The sequence below is a fragment of the Herpailurus yagouaroundi genome, unplaced genomic scaffold (genome assembly GCF_014898765.1).
Source record: "Herpailurus yagouaroundi ecotype Mexico unplaced genomic scaffold, PumYag 100, whole genome shotgun sequence".
NCBI classification, from domain to species: domain Eukaryota; kingdom Metazoa; phylum Chordata; class Mammalia; order Carnivora; family Felidae; genus Herpailurus; species Herpailurus yagouaroundi.
Window position 1 is genome coordinate 3434566 of NW_024412391.1, and position 17984 is coordinate 3452549.

The 17984-nt window shown below is 37.3% G+C and overlaps 1 pseudogene; it reads right to left on the bottom strand.

Annotated features, from left to right (window-relative positions):
* The window catches only part of LOC121028962 (protein FRG1-like), a 29431-nt pseudogene extending 12212 nt beyond the window's left edge, over positions 1 to 17219 (bottom strand).
* Between the last annotated feature and the right edge of the window lie 765 nt (positions 17220 to 17984).

Genomic DNA, 17984 nt, shown 5'->3' on the forward strand with positions numbered 1-17984 from the left:
ACCATGATTTGATAAAAAAAATTTGAGGCAAACACAAAATCACAATGTCAAGAGACAGAACAATAAACATATACTCAACCAAAGAACCAGATGTTGACACAATCAGATAAGGGTGTTAAAATAACAATGCTTACCATGTAAAGGCATCGAGTGCACAGGATGGACATCCTTTACCAATAACAGGAGCAAGATGGAAAGCAGAGGAAAGAGTCAATGGAAACACTAACAACAATAACAGGTAGAAAGACAAAAAAGGTTTTGGCAGGCTTGTCAGTAGATATAAGACATCCTAGGAAAGGACACAACATGAGAAAAGAACTAACAGTAGCAACAGTCAACCCTAGAACATCCAAAAGCTGTTGGGCAATATCAAACGTCCTTACCTGTCTGCGATTGGACTCCTACTTGAACTTGGAGGGTATTACACTAAGTGAAATAAGCCAGACAAATATGTGGAATTTAAAATCGTTGAACTTCTGGAAGCACCAAGAGGAATGGGGCTGGCAGGACTCTGGGTGATGAAGAAAATGGGGAGATGTTTATTTGATGGGAGAAAGTTTCAGTTATGAAAGATGAATAGGTCTGGAAATCTGACATACAGCATGCTGCCTCCAGTTAACAATACTGTATTGTATACTTGAAATTTGCTAAAAGGGTAGATCTGAAGTGCTCTCACCATAAAAAAAAAGTTATGTGAGGTGATAAAAATACTAGGTAGCTTTATTGGGGGGATCATTTTATAGTGTCTACATATACTCAAACATCAAGTGTACATATTAAGTATATATAATTTCTATTTGTCATTTATACCTCAATAAAGCTGAAAACATTTTGAAGTTAGAAGAAAAAAAATTATATAGAGAAGAATAGGGATTAGAATTACAACGGTTTTTTCTTTTCAGAAGCCATGGAAGCCAAAAGACAATGAAATTGCATCTTAAAATTCCTGGGGAAAAAAAATAGTTCAACCCAGAATTCCATACCCCAAAAATAGCAACTCTCAGGAATGAAGGCAAAATGAAGTCCTTGTTGAAGAATTCTTGTGGAGACGTATCTGAGAACATCCCAAAAAATCACAGATGCATTTGTCTTTTGATAGTCTAAGACTGAAAAGATCAAGCAAATTTATTTTATTCTGAATACTGGGTACCACAATGAGAGAGAAGCACAACAGATAAAGCAAGGGGGGAAAATTAAATGAAGCTTTTAAATTTGAACTGAAATTGGAGTTATTGGTATGAACTTGCGGTGTTGAGTATTGATAAAGAGATAGGTAAGTATAGATGTCTTGTATGTACAAATGTATATTTCCTAGCTCTGTTTGCTGAGAAGGTTAGAAGCAGTTGTATTCAACAACATTGAGCACATCCAGTCACCAAATACTTGTTTCTAAACACTATTGTTTTAGATAAAATTCACCAGGGCTCTTCAGTGAAATACCTTTCATTAGAAATGCCACTGGTTTTAAAAAGTGCATTTGTTTGGGGCGCCTGGGTGGCGCAGTCAGTTAAGCGTCCGACTTCAGCCAGGTCACGATCTCGCGGTCCGTGAGTTGGAGCCCCGCGTCGGGCTCTGGGCTGATGGCTCAGAGCCTGGAGCCTGTTTCCGATTCTGTGTCTCCCTCTCTCTCTGCCCCTCCCCCGTTCATGCTCTGTCTCTCTCTGTCCCAAAAATAAATAAAAACGTTGAAAAAAAAATTAAAAAAAAAAGTGCATTTGTTTTTTGTCCACAGTTGCTTGAAGGATATATGTTTTGATAATTCAATTATTTCTTTATAAATGGACGGACAACAGACATAAACAGAAAGCATTTACAATGAAGAAAGCAATATTAAGTAATAGGTGTCCGATAATTCATTTTGTAAATATATATATGATTAAGCTAGATGTAGCATTTTATAATGTATATGATACATTATATTTTTGTCACAAAATTCTCAGCATATTTTCTTCAAGCAATTTTAAATTACCATACATTATAAAACTCATCTTGTAAAAACAATGACATTAGATGAAATGGATCATTTGAAAATAATATGATATGAACCCTCCAGAGTGTGTGTGTGTGTGTATACAATATATATCATATATATGGTTACAAAATTGTGTAGACTGTTCAATTCCAAAATGAAACGCAAAACGCACACAACATGCATCTCTTCAGAGCCACCAAATCTAGTAAAACCTTATTCTTTTGAAAATTGATTACCATCCTCCATCTGCACAAGATTATATTGACATGACTGACTACCATTGATTATCATTGATGGAGCCACCAAACTGCTACCCTTTCAAAAACTGAATAGATTCAAAGGTTTGATTTTGTATTTAAGTTTAGACCTATGTCTAACAATAATTTTTAATCTAAAAATTTTCAAACCTAACATTCATGAATAATGAGAATTTAAAAAATATCTTTCTATTCTCACTTGGTTTTGCATAACAAACATATTTTCTAGTAAAACATTTTAACATACTTTTTAGGTCATATCACTTTGAGCAAGATCACTCACTTATTTCCAACAAAAATGTAGTCAGCGATTCAGGTCTCAGACTTTAAAACAAAAAGTCTTTATTTTACCTGAATTTACATGAATTTCATGAACACATGCTTAGTAAAAATCAGTCATAATGTGATTGTGCCAGAACATGAATTGACCTGACATTCAAAGAATGTATATTCCTGCTTACGCTACCTTGCAGTTAGTGGGTTCCTTGAGTTGCATGGATTCTCAGACTCTTGAATATTAAAAAGGGATTCTTCTACTTTCTAGATATTGTTACTGTGAAAGAATATTACATGATTTTGCCAAAATCAGCTGGGAGTTACGGTATTAAAGTACAAAACAGGATGAAAGAGGAAATTTGGATACACAGGTTCACATCAGTGGATGGGGTTTCAGAATATACATTAGGAATCATGAAGTGGTCTGTGTAGTAGGAGGGATGGGTATTAATGGATAATGTACTATCTATGACTAAAACCACAGGTCTTCTCACAACTGAACAAGAGTTTGCAATGGATATCTTTCCTAAACCTCTTTTTCTGACAGTGTTCTCAGTAGTGTTGCTAACGAGCTGTCCTTTTGTGCAATGTAACCCTAGCCTTAGTTGACTGATATATAGAAGAAGAAGCATAAGATTGACCCCTGGGTTCTAGTAGTTCCTAAGGGGCTTTCATCATTGACTTTCCTGTAGCTGTCCTGATGTATTTCACTAAGATTACAATAATTTCTCCCTTTTTTTGGGGGGTTTCTTTCCACCTGGATCAGTTAGCTTTTGCTGCTTACCAAGCACCACAAAACTTAATTATCTTAAAACATTTTATTATTGCTTAAGAGTCTATGAGTCAACTAGGCGAGTCTGCTGATGTAACGTTAGGTAGGTGCATGATGTTGGCTGCACTGCCTTGCACATCTTTGTAGTCAGGGACCATGCCAGCTAATGCTCAGTTAGACTAGGAAAACTTCAGGTGGGTGCCTTTTCTGTGCACCATATGGTTTATCTACCTTCAGAAAGCTAGTCCAGGCTTGTTCACATGGCAGCCAGGTAGGTCTCCAGGAGAAGGAAAGGAAGAGAGCAGGACCTTCTGCAGTCCAGGCTTGGAACTTCTACGCTGTGCCATCTGTCACCATTCTCTTGGCAAAGGAAGTCACAGAGCCAACCCAAATTCAAGGGGTGGGGAAATAAATTCCGTTTCTTGATGCAAAGAACTGCTAGGTCATACTGTAAAGGAGAAGACTGGTGGCGAGCTATGGTCATTTTTGCAATTTGCCACACTGTCAACTGCAATCTGACTAGTCTGAACTGAAAGAAAGTCCACATTTTCTGGAGAATTTTGTCTTACAACAGAAGAATGTTGAGACTCCTGCACGCCTGAGTAGGTGGAGCATCCAAATCTTGATTTCGGCTGAGGTCATGATCCTCATGGTCATGGGATCAACCCCCCCGTGTCAGGCTCTGTATTTGAGTGTCAAGCCTGTTTGGGATCCTCCTTCCCTCCTTCCCCTCCTCCCCCCGCCCCTTTCCCTCTCTCTCTTTGCCCATCTGCCCCACTCATGCTGTTTCCAAAACTAAAACAAAAACAGAAGAGCCTTTCATTAGGGGTCAGGCTTACTTAAGAATACTTTCTATACAACAGTGACAATTTACTAATCCCCTGCTTAACTAAATTATTAAATGATGATATACACCTTTGTAGAACTGTTATATCTAGTAGTAACTACAGGAAACTTTTGGCTAAGATCGTTTAATTAAAGTAATATAACTCTTAAATTTGAAATGATGGTATTGCTGGTTAATTGAAGTTTACCAAATTGTTCTGGACTGTGAGAAAGGCAATTTTTGTCCCTCTGTTGTTATCGATATTGAGAGAGCAGTATTAAACTTTTGTTTAACAGGTTGTTTAAACCATAATATGTGGGGAAAGCAAGAACATTTAAACTTGAGGGTATTAAATCCAGGAAGCACAGATGGACTGAGTAGTTGAGGGAATTAAAGAATTATTACATGATTAGTCAACTGGGGAAGATAACAATGAAGATATCTTCTCCATTATAATGCTTTATCATCATAAAGAGAAGATAAAACCCCAAATGTAATAGTTTTGAATCCTGTTTTGATCCATTGAAGTACTGATTCCCATTTTGACGATGGTGATGTAGGTAAGAGTTCAAAGGAAGGTTGAATTTTTTTAATCCTAAAATGATCTTCTATAGTCTTTATTTGTAACAATGTTAAAATATTACTCTTTGCTATAAAGGATGACTGCAAAATCATACCGATCATCAACAAGAAACACTAATAAGTCCTTACAGGGGACACTTCTTCTTGATGGTTGGGCCAATCTAGAGTCTTTCTGAAATGCATTGTAATCAAGACCTAAGTATTTCTGGGACTTAGACTGTCTCCCTCCTCACTGTCAACATTTCTGAAGGTTAGTGTATCTCCTGCCTTTTTTTCATATTCTCCTGAGACTCCACGTAAGTTTTAATTGATTGGTAGATGCACACTAAATTTTTCCTCTTAGCCTTCTGGCTGTTGATTTTCAGGATAAGTCGTAAATATTAGCAGCACATCTATGTAATGGAATCTATTTAGCAACATCTCCTCCCAGTGAGTATAAAATATAATTTTAAGCAGGTCTTCATGAAAAATGTTACAGATCAGAAAGAAATTGAATAGCTTGGACACATGGCTGTGACCATATATGAGTTTTTTTAATTTTTATTTTTGAGAGAGAGAGAGAGAGCATAAGCAAGGGAGGGGCAGAGAGAGACTTTGGGACAGAGGATTTGAAGCAGGCTCTACACTTACAGTAGCAATCCTGATGTGGGGCTAGAACTCACAAACTGCAAGATCATGAGCTGAGACCAAATCCAAGGCTCAACCCCCTGAAGCACCCAGGTGTCTCATGGTTATGACCATATTAAAGAAAAACCTCAAAGGACACCAGGTCTAATCCAGCTTATTTCCCACCTATAACAGGAAGGGGAAACAGTTCAGCCCGTTAGGAAAAACAATTAGGTAAAATGATGCTTATTTTTAAAAATAGTAAGATCCAAAACTTGTCTGAATTACCCCATTTCAATGGAATGTAGAATTAGGAAAATGATTATTACTGATGAGAATGTCATATCGTTTCATGACTTAGACTACTAACTCTAACAGCAGACATCATTAATTTAGTTTGAGCCAATTTTTACATATTCAAAATACAACTAGTGCATTACAAAGTGTAGTTAGCATAGAAACATGAATATTATGATGATTACCCATGAGTTTATATAGTTATTTGCTTAGCACCTGGTACTACATCTTACATTTAGTATGTGCTGAGTTAAAAATGTAGTGCCTTTCACGGCACCTAGGGTGCTCGGTTGGTTAAGCATCCAACTCTTGATTTCAGTTCAGCTCATGATGAGATGGAACCCCCCACCCCCCACCGCCCCATAAGGCTCTTTGCTGACAGCTGAGAGAGCAGAGTCTGCTTGTGATTCTCTCCTCTCTCTGCCCCTCCTTTACTCGTGCTTTCTATCTCTCAAAATAAACATTTAAAAAAGACATAATGCCTTTCTTTGACTATTGATAGCAAGATTAAGATCCTCAAGAAACTAAATATCTTGGATGCATAGCTATGTTATAAAAAAGCTTCACAAAACACCTGGTATAATCCAGCTCATCCTCTGACCTACAGGAGGAAGAGAAAGTACTTAGATAAATACTGATCCTAAGTTACTTACCTCTGATTTTTTCTTGATAAGATCAAACAATTATTTCCTGGTTAATCAGTCCTGTAAATTCTAGTTCTGATTGAATAATGTGCAAGGTGAGTTTACTATTCAAATAGAATTTAATAGTTCTTGGGAAAAAAACTTACCCCAAATTTTATGGTTTTCTTGTTTGTTTTTTGGCTATGAGAGAAAGACACATTTTAATAGCTGTACGACCAAGCATATATAATTTCAAAGAGTTAAAAAAAAAGAAAAAGAAAAAACTAGGGGAAAATGTGTTTTTCCCCCATTGAATGTGGAACAGAGGCTGAATAATAAAATAATTATCTATTGTTATACTAAAAAAGAAAATAAGACATTAAATTATTCATAATAAATTCATTTTTGAATATTCAAACAAAAAAGCCTTACTTTTAAAGATAAGCACAAGCTATACAGCTTTGTTGACGTGCATTAATAGTATCTGATGAGTTCAGGATTGATGACCCTTTAAGGAACTTTCAAAGAATAGGAATGGACGTTCTATAGTCAACTAACTGCTTTTATACTTTTAAGAAAAGGCCAGAGAGTAAAATCACAAATACCTCAATCCTTATTCTAAAGCCGATTAAAACCATTGTCCATTCATTGTAAAAAATGGAGAAATTAGAGTAAATATAACCCCATTTATAGCAAGGTACTTAAAAGATATTTTTATAGAAACCACTAAGCTTTCTCTCCCATAATGGTCTCCCCTATCCCTGGCTTTATTGAGATATAATTGATAAAAACTGTATATGTCTATTTTATTTTTAATGTTTGTTTATTTTGAGAGAGCACATAACGAGTGGGGGAGGGGCAGAGAGAGAGAATCCCAAGCAGGCTCTGTACTGTTCGCACAGAGCCCAATATAGGGCTCAATCCCACAACCCTGGGATCATGACCCAAGCTGAAATTAAGGGCCCGAACCTCAACTGACTAAGCCACCTACGTGCCCCAAAAAACTGCATATATTTAATGTTTACAGTTTGATGAGTTTGGACATGTGCATATACTGGAGGAAATCATTACCACAATCAAAGTGATAGACCTATCCATCACAACTAAAGGTTTCTTTATAGCCCTTTGATTTTGTTTGCTTGTTAGCGCTTAACATAGGACTTATTCTCTTAATAATTTTTTAAAATGTTTCTTTCTTTGAGAGAGAGACAGAGACAGCACAAGTAGGAGAGGGGCAGAGACAGGGAGAGAGAGAAAATCCCAAGCAGCAGCACTGTGTCAGCTCAGAACCGAGACTCAAGCTCATGAACAACGAGATGGTGACCTGAGCGGAAATCAAGAGACACTCAACCCATTGACACACCCAGGTGCCCGTCTCTTAACAGTTTTTTTAAGTGCAAATTGTTTACTATAGTATTGTTAACTATAGATATTATTTTATACAACAGATATTTAGAACTTGTTCAGGATATATGTCCACAGGAATTGAAATCAGGATCACGAAGAGATAGAAAGTCGATTGCCAGGGGCTGGAGGAAGCTGGCAATGGGGAGTTACTGTTCAACTGATGTAAATTTTCAGTTATGCAAGATGACTAAGCTCTAATGTTCTCTTGAATTCACTCTATTCAAGCTTTGATTCTGATCACTAAACTGAAATTATTTTTGTCAGAGTTGCTAAATCCAATGTTCAACTCTTAGCCCTCACCTTAATTGGTCTGTCAGCACATGTAATATAGTTGATTAGTCGCTCCTGCTTGAAACTCTTGCTAATTTTGGTTCTAGGTGAATACATTTTATTGGCGTTTCATAAATCTCACTGGATCTAACTTCTTAATATCTCTTTCTGGTACTTCTTCCTCTTTTCAAACACTAAGCCTAGTAGCATTGCATCCAATCTAAACTAAATCTCTTAAGAGAGATACTCATGGCTTTAACACCATGTGTATGCTGAAAAATCCCAATTCTCTTTTTGAAATATAATTAACATACAATATTATACAATTTGCAGTTGTACAATGTAGTTATTGGGTAATTCTAGATTACTCAGTGCTCATCAAGATAAGTATAGTTACCATCTATCACCAAACAACATTTTTACAGTATCATTGACTATATTCCCTATGCTGTACTTTTCATCCCTGTGACTTACTTGATAACTAGAAATTGGTACTTTTTAATCCACTTTATATATTTTGCCTGTCCACTTCACAAAACTCCCCTTTGGTGACCACCGATTCTCTGTATTTAAGTGTCTAGTTTTCTGTTTGTTTCTTTGTTCATTTGTTTTTTAGATTCCACATATAAGTGAAATCATAGGGTATTGTGTTTCTCTGTTTGACTTATTCCACTTAGCATTATACTCTCTAGATCCATCTGTTTGGTTGCAAATGGCAAGAATTCATTCTTTTTTATGGCTGAGTAATATTCCAGTGTGTGTGTGTGTGTGTGTGTGTGTGTGTGTGTGTGTGTGTGTGTGTATCTCCCATCTTCTTTGTCCATTCATCTATCAATGGACACGGGTTACTTCCATATATTGGCTATTATAAATAATGCTGTGATAAACATAGAGGTGCGTATATCTTTTCAAATTAGTGTTTTCATTTTCTTTGGGTAAATACCTAGTAGCGGAATTACTAGATCACACAATATTTCTATATTTAACTTTGAGAGTAACCTCCATAGTTTGGCACAGTGGTTTCACTAATTTACATTTTCACGTTACATAACGTATGTGCACAAGCATTCCTGTTTCTCCATTTCCTTGCTGACATTTGTTACTTCTTGTCTTTCTCATTCTTATACAACTCAACTCCCCCTCCCCCCAATCAAATAATCCATTTAAAAAAGGAAAAGCCATAAATAGGCATTTCTCCCCCCCAAAAAAGATATGCAGATAGCCAGCAGACACATGAAAAGATACTCCACATCACTAACTATCAGGGAAATGCAAATCAAAACCACAATGAGATATTATTTTATACCTGTCAGGATAAAAATTCCCATTTTATATCTTAATATATTTTTCATTAAGCTTCAGTCTTGTATAACTCTCAACCTACATGATATGTATATATTTTTTCCTTTATGGGAGTCTAGACAAGAGTTGATGCTCCCTGGATCATGTTACTAGAGGTATAGGGGGAGTCTGGTCACATTCTGGATATATTTTGAGGATAAAGCCCAGAGAATTTGCTGAAGGTTAAGATGATGTGGAGAGAGAGAACTAAATGAGCAAAAACGTGCTTTATATATTTCTTGCCTGAACAGTGAAAAGAGTCTCATTTATGTAAAATTTTAACGGAGGTGAATATATGGATGTCAGTTTTAAATTCATCAGACAGTATGAATTGGTGCTTGTGTAAGATTGCATTTATTATACTTAAAGGGAATACCATGCATTAAATCACACAAAAATATTTGCTGAGGGCTTACCTAGAGATAGAACAATGAACAAAAACAAACACAACTTGCTGTCGTGACACTTGGATTTTAATGGGGGAGGGGCAGGAGGCAGTAAGCCAGAGATAAACAAGGAAATGAGATAAACATAGAGTAATAATGATAGATCTAATCTAAAAGGTTTAAGATATTTAAGATCCATGAATAATATGAAATGAGGTGATTACCTTGGTAGGATGAAAAGGAGAATTACTTTAGTTAAGCCTTTCTTCAGAGTTGACAGGCCAGGATCTGGGGACAGCACATTCCAGGAAGGTTCTGAGGCTCATTGTCTAAATAGGTGCCAGTCAGGATAAACCCTGGAGACCACAGGTTGGGAATTTTGTTCTCAGTGAAGTGGGAAGCCACTAGAGGGTTTCATGCAGGAGAGGTATGACTGTATTTTGTTTTGACTAATGATGATGTTACATGGGTGTGGATTTAAGAGGGTCAAGAATGGCAGCAAAAAATTGGGGACAGTGTGACAGTTGTAGATATGACAGTGACTTGGGTTAGTTCTGTGACCAAAGTTCAATGTCCACAAATGTTAATATATGGTATTATATGAGTTATCAATGTATATTTCTGGAGCTTTAAAGATTTTTGAGAAATATTTCTTTGGCTTTATGTTAATTTATTTCTTCAGTAAATATTTGTTGAACATCTACTTTGTGCTGGCAACATAGTCATTTTCTGTCACTTTGAAAAATTTAGGAATACTACAACTGGTAATTTTTTGATCATAAAAAGAACATGGTTGGTTGGTTGGTTGGTTTTAACTAGGCTTAGAAGAACAGGTATTACCTAATAAATCCTTCCCCCTGATAACTGGTAAGAGCCAGACACAAGTTAGATGGCTCTCTTCTTCCCCTGACATACACTAAATTATTTTTATCTCACTATTTAAGAATATGTACAATTGTGCCTTCTTATAACAGTAGCAAATATTTCATCTCCATAACTGTTTTATAGGTAGTTTTTGCTATTGCTTTGGAGATATAAAGCATATAGGCTATTATCCCAGCTCCAGGAACCAATTAAAGTTATTATGAGTTCTTCAAGAGTGGGTTTTAGAGTATAGTTATATAAAGAAGTAAGCAATATTTGTTTCTCCAATCCATTGTTACTTATTGCAAAGCCATGGAAAGAATGTTATAGAGCAAGAGGAAAGGCACAGAGGAAAAATTTGAAGAATCAGGGTAACTGCCTTTTACTTGCTAGGATTTGATAAGTTACACAACGTTTCTATTGCACTGCAGTTTTGGTTTGCAATCTAATACAAAATAGACAATTTTACCAAAATATAAACTCCATTTGATAACTTTTGTTTGTAATGGAAATGGAAATAATATCATTGCTTGTTGATAGAGTTGTGCATTGTATTAAGGCTTCACCTTCTTTCATTTTCTCCATACCATTATGTCCAACAAAGAAGTCATCAGTTTTCCTCACCACTTTTACTGTAACTTCCATTAACTTAATTCAAGCTCTCATCTTCTCTCACCGAGATATTGTCTCATCCTTCTAACATGGCATCCAGGCCATCTTCTGTACCACTTCTAGAACAAATTTTATTGAAGGCAACAGTAGGTATAGAATGGTTCCCCAAAGATGTACATGTCCTACTCCCCAGAACCTATAAACATATTGCATGGCAAGAGGAAGATTGAGGGCTGAATCAAGTTTGCTAATCAGCTCACCTTGATATGGGGAGGTTATCCTGGATTATCCAGGCAAGCCCAGAGTGATCATAGGATTCTTATAAGTGGAAAAGGGAGGGAGGATGGAGTGTCAGACTGATGTATTGTAAGAAAGACTCTTCTAGACCTTGGTGGTTTTGAATAAGAAATGGTACTCGACACTGTGCTGACAGTGCAGAGGTAGCAGTTTTGATGAGCCAGGGATATGGTCAGCTTCTAGAAGGTGGAAAGGCAAGGAAGCCTAGAGTATTTCCCTAGAATCTCCCAAAGAAAAGCAGACCTGCAGGTACCTTGATTTTAGCCTTGATACCCATTTTGGATTTCTGACTTCCAGAAGTGTATGTTTACAAATGTTGTTTCAAGCTACCATGATAGCTTGGTAATTTGTTACAGCAGCCACAGGAAATTAGATGTCACACCCTAATTTGCAGTCTTCTAATGATTCCTCATTACACTTGAGATAAAGTCAGTAGTGTGCTAGCAAATATTGAGCAACTAGATCCCTGGGATAAAAAGCCCTGGTTTGTAGTGTTTGCCTATTTCAGTGTTATAATTACTCAAACTCTGATCTTCAAGCCACCAACCTGACCTAAATGAAGGCCATAACTGTACAAATCCCGTCCCCAACGAGGTGGCTTTTAGATAGTCCTGAATCTACCTTCTAAGTCTCCAATTGCAGTTCATACATCTTTCCCTGGTTTCTTTCATCTTCTTTGCATGTACTGGCCTTTTCCCTGGGAGACTTCCTTTCTTCTGCCCGTTAGAACTGCACTTATTATTTACAAATCAACAAAGGCGAAGCCTCCCCTACCCATTTTACCTCCGACCTCATTAAATTCCCAGGCAGCATAAAGACCACAGCTGCCTATTTTGTTTTTCTGATGTCAAAAGTACCTCGAAGCTTCTTTTACTACAGAATGTATCCCAAATTATGGCAATTTTGTATTTTAGCTTTCTTTCCCTAGTTTGAGACTCCCGGAAGTACAGATATTTCTGGGTTTTTTAATTTAATATGCTAGCATAGATGTAGGCTTCTAAGAAATACGTGGGGATGTTGGTTGGATAAAAAGGTGTAAATGATCTGGAGGGACTAAGTCACAGGAATCAAAGGCACAGCATAAGGAATACAGTCATTAGTGTTGTAATAGTGACGCCTGAGGACAGATGGTGGCTACCCTTGTGGGGAGCATAGAATAATGTCTAAATGTGTTGAATCACTATGTTGTACACCTGAAATTAATGTAACATGGTGTGTCAACTTACACTCAAAAAAGAATACAAAAATAAAGGTAATGTACATTAAGCTCACACTCTATACAAAAGAGGAGCAAAAAAGATTAGTTCCATTTGAGACAGAAGTAAAGATGGTGAGGGAAGTAAGACAGATTGAGTATGAGTGGAATAATTTTGGTAAATGAGAAGAGGCTAAGCCCAGAGTTTCTTGACATTCTCGCTGGTGCTGGACACTGTGCTGGCGACACAGTGGTGGCAATGTCTGCCCTATGCAATCTAAGAGAGCAAATATAAACCCGCTCGCTGAATGAGAAGCTCGCAGGTTAGATTTCTAGAGGAGAAAAAAATAAATTTGGGGGTCTTTGCAACTGCCAAATGAAAAAAAAAAATAGATACGGGCGACTCGGTGGCTCAGTCAGCTAAGTGTTCAACTTTGGCTCAGGTCTTGATCTCACTTTGGCAAGTTAGAGCCCCCTATCAGGCTCGGTGCCTCGGATCCTCTGTCCCCGTCGCTCTCTGCTCCTCCCTCGGTTACTTTCTCTCTCTCCCTCTCAAAAAGAAATACACATTAAAAAAATTAAAAAAATTAAAAATAGATAAAAAGAATAAGAGTTAAAAATTTGAAATTTGAGCAAATAAAGAAAGCCAGTTTAGCAATGTTGATATCATAATATGAAATCTAAGGTGAAGAATACAAATGAAGTAAAAGCATAACAGGAAATGTTCGAAGAATCTGCAAAAACAACAAAATCAGTCATGAACTTACAAGCAATTCAATGAACAAGACAGGATCAACCCATAGAAGGGCACCTGGGTGGCTCATTCAGTTAAGTATCTGACTTCAGCTCAGGTCATGATCTCACGGTGTGTGAGTTCAAGCTCCACATCAGGCTCTGCTCTGACAGTGTGGAGCCTGCTTGGGATTCTCTCTCTCTGTCTCTACTCCTCTCCCACTCATGCTGTCTCCCTCTCTCCCACTCAAAATAAATAAACTTAAAAAAAAAAAGAATCAACCCATACAAAGGGAAAGTGTTGATTTTATTACAACACATCAGCAGGTTCACAACTAATTTGGAAAAGTTGAGTTTATCTGTTTGACAATCTTATGGATCAAAAATAAAAAGGGGGGAGGAAAGAAACAAAGAGACAAAGTAAATTGTTCTGGTTCCAATAATATGTGTGATAGTGACATGAATGGGTCCTTCCACTAAGAACAAGCTGATATCCTAAATAAAACATTTGAAAAATAGTAACCTTTAGAACAACTTTGAGAACCTAGTGAAAATATAAGGTATTATTCTTAAGTGTACAATTTACTGAACTTGTACATGTGCATTGTATCCAAGTACATAATAATACTTAGATTGATTATTCATTATTTTATAATATTTGTATACTGCTAATTTTTAGTGTTAATCATCATATGCTTAAGGGTTCACAGATGTCCTTATTATTCAGTTAGAATCTAGAACTTCACAAGAAATGATGTTATAAAATAATTATCTATTGTGAAACTTAAGTATCTACAAAATATATTTTATTATCTCTCATACCTTTTCAATACCCAGATTTCTGGCGTAGAGATCAATTTTGTTGTTTTGCTAACATGTAGAACGGATCGTCCATAGAGATTCAAGGAAGGGAGGAAATTTGTTGGCCGAGGTCTTTTTCAGTGGCCTCTTCCTAACTGATAATACGCATCAGACTTGAAAGACCCATCAACATGGTAAAGACAAATTCTAGATAGTGACTATGAGGTCTCCCACTGTTCATTATTATTTTTTATTGATTCTTTTGGAATACTTATGATAAAGATCCTGGACTCTGGTATGTTTGGAGATAGAATTGTTCAAAAGTGATTTTTTGGCCCATCTCTGAATCTGTCATTATTAGCTCAAAAATTGCTTGAAGCTTACCAGGTAGTCTCTTAAGAATTGTATCAATAGTTAATCATTTGAGCCTTGTACTACCTTCCAATAATGGCATCCTCAATTAATAAATGAAAACCTTAGGCACAGATAGGCAAGGTAAGTAGGTAATTCTCCCTGAGCCTGTCTGAGTGGCACAGCTAAAATGTGAATCTACATAGTCTGTGTCTACAGTGGGTCCATTTACAGTTTATGCTGATTGATCAGTTCCTTTTACAAACAGAACAGGGTTGTTAGTTAATTGCATGACAGAAAAAAGAACATAATTTAGCCAGGACATTTTCTTGGTCAGTGTACTTTTTGTTGAAAGTATCATATATCTACATTTACCAGAGAATAAGGAGAGAAATGTGCCACAAGGGTATAACAAAATTTATCTGGTCCCAGAGTACAATTTCCAGTGAAGTTGCATGAGTCACTAATCCCACCCTTTTCCTTTCTTTCCAGGATAATCTGGCTTCTCACATCTGTTTCTCTTGGTTTCTGCTTCGTTTAATTCTTTCTGTAAAACACTTCTCTCTAGTGACTTCAATTGTGATTACTTAATCAGTCTCACCTCCAAGTCTATTTGGTGTAATTATGAAAGTTTCAGGTTTGTGTTAGACTTTCCATAACCCTACTGCTACTAGAGTTATTGCAATGTACCAAAAAAAAAAAAAATGCTAGATTCTTTGTAGGCTTCATGGTCAAGTTGGCTCTATAACCGCTTCTTCCATCCCTGACAGGCATGGCTTTTGTGTAGTTCTTTTTTTAGGGGGTAGGAGGAGAGTGTGAGTGGGGGAGAAGGGCCAAGGAAAGAGAGAGAGTCTTAAGCAGGCTGCACACTCAGCATAGAGCCCAATGCAAGTCTTGATCCCACCACCCTGGGATCATGACTGAGCCCACATCAAGAGTTGGACACATAACACCTGAGTCACCCAGGCGCCCCATGTATAGTTCTTACTTACAAATGTCCAGTGATGAGGGGCGCCTGGGTGGCGCAGTCGGTTAAGCGTCCGACTTCAGCCAGGTCACGATCTCGCGGTCTGTGAGTTCGAGCCCCACGTCGGGCTCTGGGCTGATGGCTCGGAGCCTGGAGCCTGTTTCCGATTCTGTGTCTCCCTCTCTCTCTGCCCCTCCCCCGTTCATGCTCTGCCTCTCCCTGTCCCAAAAATAAATAAACGTTGAAAAAAAAATAAAAAAAAAACCAAATGTCCAGTGATGAAAATTTGCTTGAGATTCACAAAGCAGAAGTGAGACCGTAATCACTGGGAGGTCCTGAAGCTTAGAAAATTCATCAGTTTGTCGATTTCATTGTTGGCTTCACAAACTTGCATGTGGCAAATGCAGGAGCTTCTCGGACTTATCCCCCAGCTTCCAGTCTGCCTTTGCTGTGAACACTGAAGATTTCCCCACAAACTCCCTTTTCAACCTGCATCCCTACGCTCTAGTCCAAGACCTACACTTGGGTATATCTGACTTTGAGCAACCACTATCCACATCTTCAGAGGTACCTTTCTTTAACTTCATCTTTTTTTTTAATGTTTATTTTTGATAGGTGGAGAAAGGGCGGAGAGAAAGGGGGACAGGCAGGATCCTAAGCAGGTTCTTTACTGACAGCAGAGAGCCCGATGTGGGGCTCAGACTCATGAACCATGAGGTCTATACCTGAGTGGAAGTCAGACGCTTAACCGACTTGCCCCTTGAACTTCTCTCCAGTTTTTCTAACACTCGTGTAGGATCATAGTTTCTTTTAAACTCTTTCTATTAAGAATGCATAAGCTTCTTTTTCCAAATAATCTCTTATGATATACCCTTGTAATATCTCAAGATATTTTTGTGTTTTTTGTTTGTCTTCTATATATGATACTTACCTGAATTCTAGGCCAATAAATCAGTTTAAAAGTTACTATTCTTAGTACAGTGGCAATATGTTTAAGCTGTGTTTTCTCCTCACTTTATCTGTAATGCAAATTTAATGACTTGAAATACCTACATTACCATGTATGCATATAACCGTACCTCTGCTTGAATGAGCTTTTTCTCTTAATGTTTAGTTTTGAGAGAGAGAGAGAGAGAGAGAGAGAGAGAGAGAGAATATGAAGCAGGCTCCATGCTCTGAACTCTCTGCACAGAACCCTATGTGGGACTTGAACTCATGAATCGCTAGATGGTGTCTTGAGCCAAAGTTGGATATTTAACTGACTGAGCCATCCAGGCACCCCTTGAATGAGTTTTTGGATAGCTCAGTTATAGAAACTAGAGAATACTCATCCCTATGAGAACACTAATGCTAGTGTCCCTTGAAACTAATGCACATAGAGTAGACTCACATTATTAAGAAAGAATTTAAATGTTTCCATACATAGATTAAAAATTTCCCTTCATGGTTGGAAACGAGAAAAAAAGGAGGGCACAGAAATTTAGAATTCTACCTGTTAAGGGTAACTCCATTCATTTAAACAGTCAGAGCCTGCAGACCTAATAGAACTATATTAGGGGGCCAATATAGTCTGCTATGCTTATCTTTTCCCTCCTAGATTTTTTTTTCCTGTAATAAACCTTTCAACTCTCATGCAAATGCTATCTCTATAAAGGAAAAAGATAATCAAGCCAGAAAGGGAAGTCACGCTTACCTCCTAATGATGATAATGGTGTGACCAAAAAGAGAGTGACAGGTGAAGTCTGGAGCCCAATATGAACCATCCTGGCTTCCTTTTCTCGTCATTTTCATAAAGAATCACATACAGAGGAAACAAATGGGAGGAAAAAGTAAAGTCACTCAGATAAACAAATCAAAGAAAATAGAATTCACAATGAAAGCGATTTTCTTAGTGTATCACCATCTCCTGGATTTTTTTTTTTCAACGTTTTTATTTATTTTTGGGACAGAGAGAGACAGAGCATGAACGGGGGAGGGGCAGAGAGACAGGGAAACACAGAATCAGAAACAGGCTCCAGGCTCTGAGCCATTAGCCCAGAGCCTGACGCGGGGCTCGAACTCACGGACCGCAAGATCGTGACCTGGCTGAAGTCGGACGCTTAACCGACTGCGCCACCCAGGCACCCCCTATCTATCTCCTGGATTTAACCAGACAATTATCTGACCTTAGGAAAGAAATTATAATATAATGTAATGTAATGTAATGTAATGTAATGTAATGTAATATAATATATACAATTTTCTATTCAGTATGATGTAGTAAAAAATTTCAAAATTTCAAATAGGTATTGGACAATTTAAGTTGTAGAAGGGCTAGAGAATAAAAAGCAAAAAGACTGGGATGTTATAATACTGGACTTATTTTCATAATTTCAAAAGGGTCACAGTGTCTCTGAAGCTGCTTCTAAACCAACTGAGGGTGTTAATATTTAGATGTGAAAATACCAAGAGAAAACTTTTGTCTCTCCAAGGGAAGCCAGCAGCCCTGGTGTCATTCAAGCACGCATATACGTGTACAAAGTCGTCTTTGAACATTTTCTATTCCTTTAT